The 11,415-nt window shown below is 52.1% G+C and overlaps 1 protein-coding gene across 5 annotated transcripts in view; it reads left to right on the top strand.

Moving 5' to 3' along the window:
• The first annotated feature begins 1,013 nt into the window (after positions 1–1,013).
• Positions 1,014–11,415, top strand: part of FAM118A (family with sequence similarity 118 member A) — a 29,776-nt gene continuing 19,374 nt past the window's right edge. For 2 of the 5 annotated variants that reach the window (XM_004380006.2, XM_023734617.1), the window contains exon 1: positions 2,019–2,112. The gene's annotated coding sequence lies outside the window, so the exon portion shown is untranslated. Of the gene's footprint in view, positions 1,167–1,336; positions 1,418–2,018; positions 2,113–8,066; positions 9,743–11,415 lie in introns of those variants that run through there. The other 3 variants (XM_023734615.1, XM_023734616.1, XM_023734614.1) reach the window with 3 other exon arrangements.

Genomic DNA, 11,415 nt, shown 5'->3' on the forward strand with positions numbered 1-11,415 from the left:
TGTGTGACACACACACCCCCGCACACCAACGTCACGCTGGCCCCTTGCCGACCTGCCACATCCGTCCCCTTATCTACCCTGAGAACGGTCATGGTGGCCAGGTGGCAGCGTTTCACCCAGTGATTTTCCACAACTGGAGAGAAGCTGCGTCTCTCCGGGATATGGGGGGCGGGGGGGGGGGGAGTTTGTTCCTAAGGTGTCCCTTCTATTGGCCTTGTTTGTAAGGCCACTCAGCAGAGTTTTTGGGTGGCCTCCAGCCTGTGCCTCGGATAGGGCTGACTTTGGCTGGAGGGTTATGGGCACGGTCTGCTCTGTGGATTTGGTTAGTCTGGCTGTGCCACCCTGGGCCTTAGAGGACACCCCGCCTGGGCCCCCTTCCTCCCCACACACACACCTTGGGCTGGCCTCTGACAGTCCCTAGCCACCAGAATCTCCAGCATCAGCCTGGGGGCTCCTTGAGGCCCAGGGTCCCAGCACCCAGCGCAGGAGCCAGGCGCTCATGAACCGAATTGTACCGCATTTCAATCGTATGTCTGGGGGAGGGGAGTTGTATGCGGTGGTGGTTAAGCGTGCCAGCTGGGGATTGTTTGGGCAACCTGGAGGGTTCCCAGCTTGCCCCTCTGTTAACGGGACAGTGATGGTGCCTCCTTCACAGGGTTGTTCAGAGGGCTAATTGAACCAAAGTGTGCCACGTGTGTAGGTAAGTGCCTGCCTGGCACCACAGAGAAAGCCTACCAATGCCGTATCTACCCGAGGCACAGTGTTCTGGGTCCTGAAAGTTTACAGGCTGCTGAAACGCCCAAGATCAGTCTCCTTACAAATGCTGGCCTTGCTTGATGGGCTGCGGGAGATTAACAGCCAATTTTAAAGTCAAGGAGGAGGAAGTAATAATTAACTCTGGCTTGGGCAGGGCAGGCGATGGCAGAAGTCTGGGAAGAGGAAGTGGCTTTGAGCTGATGTGGTCTTGTTCAGCGAAGGGAAAGGCTTCCGGGGGCAGAGAAAGGGGAAGGAGCACACCTGAGTAATACGATCACTCGGGGACACTGACTCTGTGCGTGTCCCTGTGCCAAACCCAGAAATGAGTGATCTCATTTAGTCCTCTCAGCAACATCGAGAGGCGGGTACTAGCGTCATCCTGTTCTACAGTCGCAGAACCTGGGTCACAGGTGAGAGCTCACAGCGCCTCACGTGGTAGACTGGGATCCGAAACCAAGCTGGGCCCGGTCTCAGCCTCCTGGGAAGCGTATTTCTTGATGGGGGGATAGCAAGAGGAACACCGCTCTCAACGTCAGGCGTCGCGAGTATGTGAGCCCTGATCGTGTGCTCTGCCCCGTCCTAGCTCTTGGAGCCCAGGGGTGAACGAGGCAGAAGAGGCGCCGGCTCTCACCGCCAGCCCCGTGGGAGAAAGACAACAGGTGTGCGTGATTTCAGATAGTACCAAACACTCTGCCAGAAAAGAAAGCGGGGCTGGGGGCGCGGGGCGGGGGGACTAGCTACTTTAGGGGGTCGGGGCTTTGGCAAGCAGGGCGTGCCTGGGACCCGGGACCTCCGGTTTGAAGACCGAAGCTGCGCGTGAGCATGCTGCAGGACATGGCTGCAGAGCGGCGCTTTCCATACAAAGTGCGCCTGCCCCACTTCGCACATGAGAAGACTGAATCGCAACGGCGAGCCGCGAGCAGACTGGGCTTCGGCGCCGGTTCCAAAGCGCGAGCTCGTCCACGCGCCCCATTGCGCCTGCGCCGTATCCCCGCGGGGGCGGGCCCTCCAGGGGCGGGGCTCGAGCGGAGAAGGTGGGACGCGCACTCTGGCCCCGCCCCCCGCCTGCGCCGGGGCCTCTGGCAGCGGCGGGCCGTTGGTTTCGGGGCGGAACCTTCGCGCGGCGAGCGCTGACGCGTGGGGGAAGGTCGAAGGCGCGCCGCCGCCGGCTAACGTGGGCGTCGCGGCTGCAGGCCGCGCGGCGTCCGGCTCCGGCCGGGCCTGGGTGCGCGCGCAGCGCCTCCCGGCAGGCCGCCCTACCCGCCCCGCCCAGCGCTAGACCGGGGGACGGCGTCGGCAGCGGAGGAGGAGGCGGCGGGAGCGCGAGCTCCGACCAGCGTCTCGGTGGCGCCGCAGGTGAGGGGGTCGGCTCGGGGGCGGCCCGGGGTGCCCGCACCACCAGGCCCTCAGGACCCCGAGACCCTGGGAGCCGCCCCGGCCCCCTCAGGCCCCCGGACACTCTCGGGATATCCGGTCACTTCAGGGGCCCGACACCCCTCGGCTCCCGAGACCCCCCCCAACATTCCCCAGGGAACGCAGCCTCTGAGACCTCGTCAGGATCCGTCCTGGCCCCTGCAGGACCCTGGCCCCCGCGAACCCCTGAGGATCCGCCCCCGCCCCTTCTCAGGACCCCAGGCCCCCGAGAACCCCTCAGGATCCGCCCCACCCGCGTTCGGGACCCCTGGCGCCGGAGACCAACCTTCGGCCGCCTCTGGGACCCCCTGAGGACCTCTGCCACCTCAGGACCCCGCGGCCTCTCAGGACTCGGTTCCCGAAACCCTCAAGATTCCCTTAGGACCGTTCACGATCCCTCCCTGCCCCCACCCTGCCCCCAGACCGCCTCAGAATCACCTCCCCGTCCCCCGGGGGCCCTGGCTCCGTAGACTCCTCCACCTTCCCTGGGTGGCGGTCTTTGGTCCCATTGCTGCTGAGACCCGAGGAGACCCCCGGGACTCCACACCACCCTTCAGCTTCTCGGTTCATAGTCGTCTTTCGGCCCCTTCGCCATTTAGGGCAGGGTTTCTCAAACTTGAGGTCCGTGGACTTGCGGGGCGTCCATGAAAGTATTCCTGGGGTTTGTGAATTCTTATTGATAATCCAGAAGAAGTCTAGCCCTGTGGTGGATCACCCGGATGGCCACTGTATAGCCAAGCGCAGGGTGTGACTTCCCTGCCTCCATTTGTATTTGTGTTTACTGTTGCCTTGAAGCCGAAGAAGGGACAGTGTTTAACTTTTAATGCTCTTTGGTGAGGCTCACGTGGCCCAGGGAGCAGTCTAGAGAGGGCGACAGCGGTAGATTCCGATGGATTGGAGGGAGGCAGAACTAAGCAGCTGGAAGCATCGGGGCGAATCAGGGTGCTTTTAGGTTGTCTCCGGGTCGTAACTTTTTTATTCATGGGGGTAACAGCTTTTCGAATGCCTGAGAGGTTCCAGGAATTGGCACCGGAGGTAAAGATGACACAGCCCCTGCTTGTAGGGCCTAGTTGGAGGGGCGGTTAGACAAGTAGGTAGTTTTTATATGGCGATGATAATAGTATAGTGGTGTTGAACCCAGCTGGGTGGGGGTCAGATTTCATAGGAAGGGGTAGCATTAGGGAGGGCTTCTAGGAGGAGAGGACGTGACAGGTAACAGGTGAGCTGATTTTCGAAGATTGAGGTGCAGGAGCTGTTTGCCAGGGTTAATCCAGGTGAGGCGGAGAGCGCGTGAAAAGGCAGGGAGGCGTGCCGGAGCACCCGGATTCAGGAAGCCCTGGAGTGTGGCCTCTCAAGTGAAGGTCAAATCCAACTTTCCAATGCTGCTATTGGAGGACGCCTTCAGTGAGAAGACCTCAGCCTCCTCACTGAGGCCTGTCGTGTCTTGGCACTCTCTGTCTGGAATTACTGCCTCCACCCCAGACCCTGAGTGTGGGGTGACCCAGCTGAGACTGAAGGTGGGTGGGACCTGGCCAGTGGAGAGGATTGAGGACAGTGTCCCACAGGGGAGACAGGAAGGGGAGAAACTGGGAGCTCAGCAGGGCACAGGGTGTACGAGGGGGAGGGCAGGAAGGGCTGGGGGTGGTGGGTCGGGACCAAAGCCTGGGAGCCAGCTTCTGAACCAAGTGGAGGGTTTGGGACTTTGTGGGAATGCCAGGCCACTGAGGGTTCAAATAGGGGAGTAGATGTCATTTGTGTGGTTTTGAACAGTCGCTCTGGCTGTAGTGGGGAGAATTGTTTGGGGGAAGCAAGACCACGCGGGCGATGGAGGTGACCTGGACCAAGGTAGTGGCAGTGGAGACTGTGGCTTCCTCAAGCTTCTTAAAGTCTAGACTCCAGAGACTGGTGTTCCATTTCTTTCCTGTCTGATCCTACAGATTTCTGCCTGGGAATTGACTCTGGGAACTTCTTGCTCCCGTTAGGCGGGGTCATGTCCTTCACCCCACGGGGCATGGGGTCACCTTTGAGTTTGTCAGTGGGGTGTGAGCCTACCATCCACGCAGGAGGAATGGGCTGGTTCTCAGAGATAGGACAAGAGCACCAAGGGTTTGGATGCTGGCCTGGGTGTCCTGAGGAAATGGAAAGCCGGTGAAGCAGAGGAGACAAGTTCAGATGTTTTGCATCAGAAATGCCACTCTGGAGACAGTGAGGGATTAGATGAGCTGACCCCAGAAGCAGGGTGGTGGTCAGTAGTGCAGACAAGAAGTTGTGAGGGCTTTAAGGCAGTGGCATAGGGTATGGATTAGAGGGGAATTTAGGAAGGAAAATCAACAGGACTTTTGTTTGTCGAAGTCTGGACTTAGGAGGGCGAGAGGGAGACTCCAGGATAGTGCTGTAAGCAGAACTGTGTGATGATACAACTCTTCTGCTTCTGTGCTCTCCAGCCACCTGCCGAGCACTTGCAGTGTGGCTCGTGTGACTGAGAAACTGGGTTTTTAATTTTAATTAATTAAATCTGTTGACACACACACCTGTGGTGAGGAAGCGCACTGTTCCAGGCTTGGTTCTTCTAAATGTTACCCCAGTTAATGCTGCCACCAACCCTATGAGGTGTAGGTATTATTTTGGGTTTTCAGAAATGGAGGCTCAGAGAGAGTAAGTAACCTGATCAGGTATTAAGTAGTACAACTAGGCCTTTAACTTATAAGTTAAAGTTAGAAGTTCATGATAACTTAGAACTAGGTTCAAAGTTACCTTAAACCAAAACCAAACCCATTGCTGTCGACTGACCCTATAGGACAGAGGAGTGTCCCCTAGGGTTTCCAAGGAGCGGCTGTTGGATTCGAACTACCAGCCTTTCGGTTAGCAGCCGAGCTCTTAAGCACTGTGCCACGAGGGCTCCAAAAGTTACCTTAGAGGTCAGTTTAGCTTCTCGTGTGGGGCTCTTTCTACTCTACCCTGCTTCCTTCCCCCAAGGAGCCTGAAGCTTCTTCATGCCTGAGAAATGTCCTCTTGAGTCTGGCGTTGTTTGCCCCTGTTGAGGCCTCCTTATCTGTTCCTGCCAAAGTTAACCAGGACAGTTGTGTGATAAGCCAGCGTAGACTAAACAGAACGCTGTATTTAGGCTGTTTTGCCCAAAGCTGCTTCCTGCTTCTGGTATCTTCCTAATGGCTGCTGTTGCTCTTCTTAGCATCTCTAGAGACTTAATGGAGAAAGAAGAAGCAGGTGAAATTGCAGATGAGCCAAACTGGGGCTTGTGATTTGGGAAGAGTTGGTGGTGAGGAGGTATAAATGAGTGCCTGAGATGCGGGTTTGGAATCACAGTGGACAGGGCAGGGCCTGTGTAGTGGAAGGGGTATAGGACATGAGCCAGGACTTAGTGTGGCTGTCGCTAACACGGTGGGAACCTTGCCCAGGTCACTTTGCCTCTCGGGGGCTCAGTTTTCACGTCTATAAAATTAGAGTGCTTGGCACTACATGATCTTTAAGGTCCCCCAGCTCGAAAATTCTGAGTTTAAGCTCCACCCCCAGCTCGAAAATTCTGAGTTTAAGCTCCACCCCCAGCTCGAAAATTCTGTGAATTTAAGCTCCATTGGAGGTGTGTGTTCTAGACCATCTCTCGCTTCGCTCAGGGTAGAGGAATACTGGTGGTCAGCATGCCTTGGCCTCCATTTTGGTGTGTTTCACCGTCAGTGGCTCATCGCTAAATAATGTGCCTCCTTAAGTTATGTGACATGTCACATCTGATGCACAAACATTAAACAGTGAGAACCTTAACGGGTGGCAGCGTTCCCAGTGAAATATCCGATGTGCCTGCCATTCTGAGCAGCATTGATGTTAGGAAAAAACGCGTAAGACTACCATGGAGACTGGGTGCAGTGTCAGGCCTTGGCCAGGTGCCCTACCCTCAGGGTGGAAAGTGAGCGATAATAATAGTATCCACTTCATAAGGTTATTGAGAGGATTAAATGAGATAATGCATGTAGAGTGCCTAGCACTTTTCCTCGAATATAATAAGGGCTCAAAAAGTGGCAGTAATTAATGTTGCCTTTTGAACGAAAATGTTTCCTTGAAATTTATTAGTGGTAGGTTTTCTTGGTTTGGGCGACTCTTGGCACTGGTCATTTTGAGCATTACAAAATAAGTACCTTTTTTGTCGTGATTTATTCTCAGTGATCAGTTCAAATTAAGGTTTTGTGTTTCCTGTAAATCGAAGAAAACAGTTCATCCTGAAGATCCCTTGCTTGTAATGGCTAAGATTAAATTTTACCAGAACTTTGCCTAAACTGGTATATTCTTGGGGTGACTGCCTTGGAAAAGTGGTGCGGAATTTAAATCAGGGCTCGGTTCAGGTTCGAACCCCTGCTGAGAATTTGCATTTCCACTCCCAATATAATAAATCAGAAGCTACATTTTATTTTATTTTTTATCATTTAGAATATTTATATTCATTGAAAGGTCTATTTTAGAGTAATTTAGACATAGGTTTTTTTTTTATCACATCAGTATTGTACATACATAAAAAGAAAAATAGAAGCAAAATAAATTATGGCATGCATGATTTCGTGTTCTGAGTCCAGCGACTCTGAACAGCTCTTTGTCCACGTTTTCCCAGACAGTATTGTCTTCTGTGCCATTGAGAGCGTAGATGACCCAGGATTTCTTCAAAAAATGCTCCATGATGCTATTCTGCGCAGTCAGCAGGAACTTTCTGACAAATTGATGTTAGGTGCCCTAACGACCGTCTTGCTTCTTGCGTCAAAAGGCTAAACCACCCACCCAGCTGCTTTGAATTGGCTTTTTTTTCCTGATCCCATGTCCTCACTAGAGGAGCTGAGTCTTTTTTTTTCCCCAATTTTATTGTTGTTGTTGAGAATATACACCGTGAACCATACACCAATTCAGCAGTTTGTACACGTACAATGTAGTGACATTGATGACATTCTTTGAGTTGTGCAGCCATCCTCACCTTCCTTTTCTGAGTTATTCCTCCCCCATTAACATAAACTCAACTGCCCCCTAAGGTTCTTCTCTAATCTTTCAAGTTGGTGTCATCAATTTGATCCCGTATACACTAGTGCCCCCTACTGCGAGTTTCAGTTACCTGCAGTCAGTCGTGGTCTGAAAATATTAAATGGAAAATTCCAGAAATAAACAGGTCATGAGTTTTAAATTGCACGCTGTTCTGAGTAGCGTGATGAATCTCACATAGTACAGCTCCATCCTGTCGGGAGTCGAATCATCCCTTAGTCCAGCGTGTCCCGGCTGTACACGCTACCCGCCTATCGTCACTTAGTGGCTGCCTCGTATCACAGTGCTTGGGTTCAGGTAACCCTTATTTTAATATGTTAATCTCTTAGTGTGTCTAATTTATAAATTAAACTTTAATGTAGGTATGTACATATAGGAAAAAGCATAGTATATATAGAATGTGGTACTATGCAGTTTCAGGCATCCACTGGGGGTCTTCTTGGAACGTATCCCCCACAGCTAAAGGAGGACTACTGTAGATAGTTCTGAAAAGAGCATAATACTCATGGCAGGCATATTTTGCTAGTTAAGCTGAACTATTGTTTGGTTTTAAGAAGACTTCAGGGGATATTTTTGGTTTAAGGCTTGAAGGTGGTTATCTCAGGGCAATAGTTTCAGGGGTTCATCCACCCTCCACGGCTCCAGGAAGTCTGGAGCCCATGAGTCTTTAAAATTCTGTTCTGCATTTTCCCGCTTTTGATCAGGATTCTTCTATGGAGTCTTTGATCAAAATGTTCAGTGATAGTAGGTGGGCACCATCCTGGTTCTTCTGGTCTCATGGCAGAGGAGGCAGTTGTTCATGGAGGCAATTAGCCACACATTCTATATCCTCTTATTCCTGACTCCTTCCTCTGTTGTTCCAGGCATATAGAGAGCAGTTGTTGTGCCTTGGATGGCCACTTGCAGGCTTTTAAGACTCCAGGCACTACACAGTGAACTAGGAGGTAGAACAGAAGCACTAAACACGTTATTAGGCCAGTTAACTGGGCTATCCAGTGAAACCATGACCCAGAAGCTGAGTAATTGTAACGGAAATTTTTGTTAGACCACTTCTGATAGTTCCTGCTCTTGACAAATGCTTTCTCCTTCTCTCCCTCTCAAAACTTATGGGTACTCTTTTACTCATTAATCCCCTTTTTTTCTCTTCTCAATCTCTTCCTCCTGTCCCGCCCCTGTGCTCTTCACTGCAGTGAGTGGTGGTGATGGGTGTTTCAAACTGCAGTGGCTAAGACACCAGCCAGCTCTGTTGCTCACGGGGCGGCTCAGCGGGTTGCTCCTGAGTTGCAGTCATGTGCTGCTTGGTGGGATGCCCAGCCCAGGTAGGCTTGCTCAGATTTGTTGGGTGGATGGTGCTGCTGTCAACCAGTGTTCCTTGGCTCGCTACCACGTGGCCTTCATCCTGCTGGGAGGCTAGACAGGGCTTTACAAGATCGAGTTCCAAGAAGCAGCTCCAGTGCTAAAGTGTGTTTTATCAAATTCTTGTTTGTTTCACGTTTGTGGGTATCTCATTGGCCAGAGTTCCCATGACCGAGCCTAGAGTCTGTGTGTGAGGGGCTATGTGGACACCAGGAGGCATGGGCGGAGTGAGGGGGGGCGTTAACAGTCTACCAGTGTAGGGGGGTGGGGGGCTTTTTGTGCTAGCTGTAAATGACAAGTTCAGTGTTTGTAGTTTATTTTAGTTTACACTGGACTCAGTTCGAGGAACCTTTTTTTAGCGCTGGGTGCTGGGAATTCACAAATATGGCACAGTCTCTAGCTGCTCTGTGTCTAGTTTGTACAATACACGTGATCTCAATTTCTAAGCAGGAAACGTCCTCTTTAAACTTTATTCATGGCTTTAGACACAAAAGATAGGAACTGCTTACAGGAACCTCTGTTGGGGCCTGATTTTGCTTTCAGAAAGTGCTGATAAGTACTGGGAAAAAACGGGTTGCTATGATGATTTGGCTTTGGGCCTGCCAACTGGTGACGACACAGTCACCAAGGAAACCAAGACACAGCTTCTGAAGGCCCCTTGGAAGGCTTTGTTCCTCTGTCTAGAATCCGCCTGGCTGGGGAGCGTGGTGTTGGAGACGGAGCTGAAAGCAGAGAGGCCTGCTGTTCTGCTGGCACTTTCAGGACCAGGGTGGCATTTGTTTTTGAAATCCTTACTTGGGCCTTGTTTCAGAACCAGGGGAGGTTTGGAGTAATTTCAAGGTTATTGTGAGATTTGGCTCTGATGTGGATGCTGCTGAGAGAGCAGGAAATGAAGTCATGTTGTTTTGAACATGTAGTGGGAGAGTGAACCGTAAATGCCTAAATATGGGCAACTCTGCAGGTCTGCATTGCGGGGCCAGCGTGGTGAATTTTGATAGAATTGGGTACTTCCCGTGTTGGCCCCTTTGATCCTTAAAGGTACACAGCATGCCTGTGGAGGTGGGGGCCCGGTGGTTCTACTGAAGTGCTGGCCGAGGGGTCGGCTCCACGCCTTCATCGAGGCCCTTGATTTTGAACACTTGAACCAGCAGCGAACCTCCCCAGAGCCTGAGCTCCCACCTGTTCCGTAAGTGTTCATACCCATAGTCAGACTGTGTTCTTTGGGAAACTTTGAAATCTCCCAGTTTAGGAGCTAGGTGCCACCTTCAAGAGTTCTGTTCACACTTTTTTGTGGGTGTGTAAGTGCAACATTTAGGTTGTGACTTTGTAACTAGAATCATTAGTATACGGAGACTCAAAAGCAGTGGAACAGTGACGGAAAGAGCTAGGGAGAGATTTTGAAAGTTCTTCACCATGGTAACAGTTCTCGGCATGGGGTATCTCAGCAGTCATTGGCTGACCGGTGACTGTTTAAAAAAAATGTCTGAAATGTTGTGCACAGAAGGCCGAAATGAGCGGCTCCTTCCTATAGGCAGGAGAGCAGCTGTATTAATAGAAAGCGATGTGGCTGGTTGTGGAAGGCAGGGCTGGGGGGCCCCGGATTAGTCTAATAGGAACCTTTCACATAGGATTGGACAGGAATGGGCTCTGGATTCCCCTCTGCCGTGGGAGGCTCAGAGACGAAGTTGGGGTGGGCATTCCCATTGACAGCCAGGTGAATTGGCAGTCTGAACTCTCAGGAACTTTCCTGAGCACTTCTCTAGCTTTCAGAATGTTGTCCGTTAGCCAGAGTTACTATTTGATAGTCGGTAGAACTGAGGGCTGGTGTAAAAACAGCATGGGGCAATGTCTGACTTCCTGTAACCCCACAAGGGGAAAGGAGAACCAGGCTCAGCAGCACAAGGCGGACTCCCATGAGGTGAAGGCCAGACATGCCTCCTCTCTCCACCATCTTTACCAATTCTGACACCAACCATCCCTCCCATGGCACTCTCTACTTCTTTGCTGGGTTTAATAATTCATTGCAGTGGCCACATAGAACTCACAGACCACACTCATGATTATGGGGCTTATTAGGGGAAGTAGCAAGTTACAATTCAGGCTCAGGAACACTCAAGACACAGTTCTTCCATCAGGACAGCCTCTTCCCAGCCATGCTTGCAGGCACACCTCTCCCTGGCCCTACACCTCTGCCCAAAGGCACCCAGCTTTCTCTCTGTGGGCCAGGAAGCCCACCACAATGTCTCCTGCCGGGTCTCTGCTGCGGGTCTCTCCTTCCTTGGTGGTGGCGGGCTCCTCCTCTCTGTTCTGGAATTGGCTCTTTTAAGGCAAAACTGACCAGTCCCCTTGGTAGGCCACAATTACCCTGTCACACAGTCACCGGGGCGGGAGTTACAAGACCATGGCTAGAAAGGCCACACACAAAAGTAACCAATCCACCGCAGCTGGTGAACAGTCAGTCACTGAAGCCCCAGGGCTCGGCCCAGGTTTGCTTATGCTGGGGATTATCCTACAGTCAAGCCTTGGAAAGCCGGAACCTGTGTAAGGCGAAAACCTGTTGAGAAGGAAAATGCAGATATTTTCCACTAAATAGAGAGCTGTAGAAAAGTGACTGCACCCTGTCAAAGGCAGAAAACTTGCGAGACCTGGAAAAACAGGGCCGTCCCGTCGAGTTCCGGCTCTCACAGGTTTCACTGTGGAGTGGGGGGGGCCAAATTTGTTATTTTCCTTAGAAAATGTCTAGTAGATCCCAAAACAGACAGACAAACCCTACTTGATTGTAGATGACTGATAGCTCTGGAGTAGAAAGGAGAACCAGGGGCGGACCCCCCACCCTGCCCCGGCTCTGCCAGCCTCCCC

The sequence above is a fragment of the Trichechus manatus genome, unplaced genomic scaffold, assembly GCF_000243295.1.
Source record: "Trichechus manatus latirostris isolate Lorelei unplaced genomic scaffold, TriManLat1.0 scaffold00069, whole genome shotgun sequence".
NCBI lineage: Eukaryota > Metazoa > Chordata > Mammalia > Sirenia > Trichechidae > Trichechus > Trichechus manatus.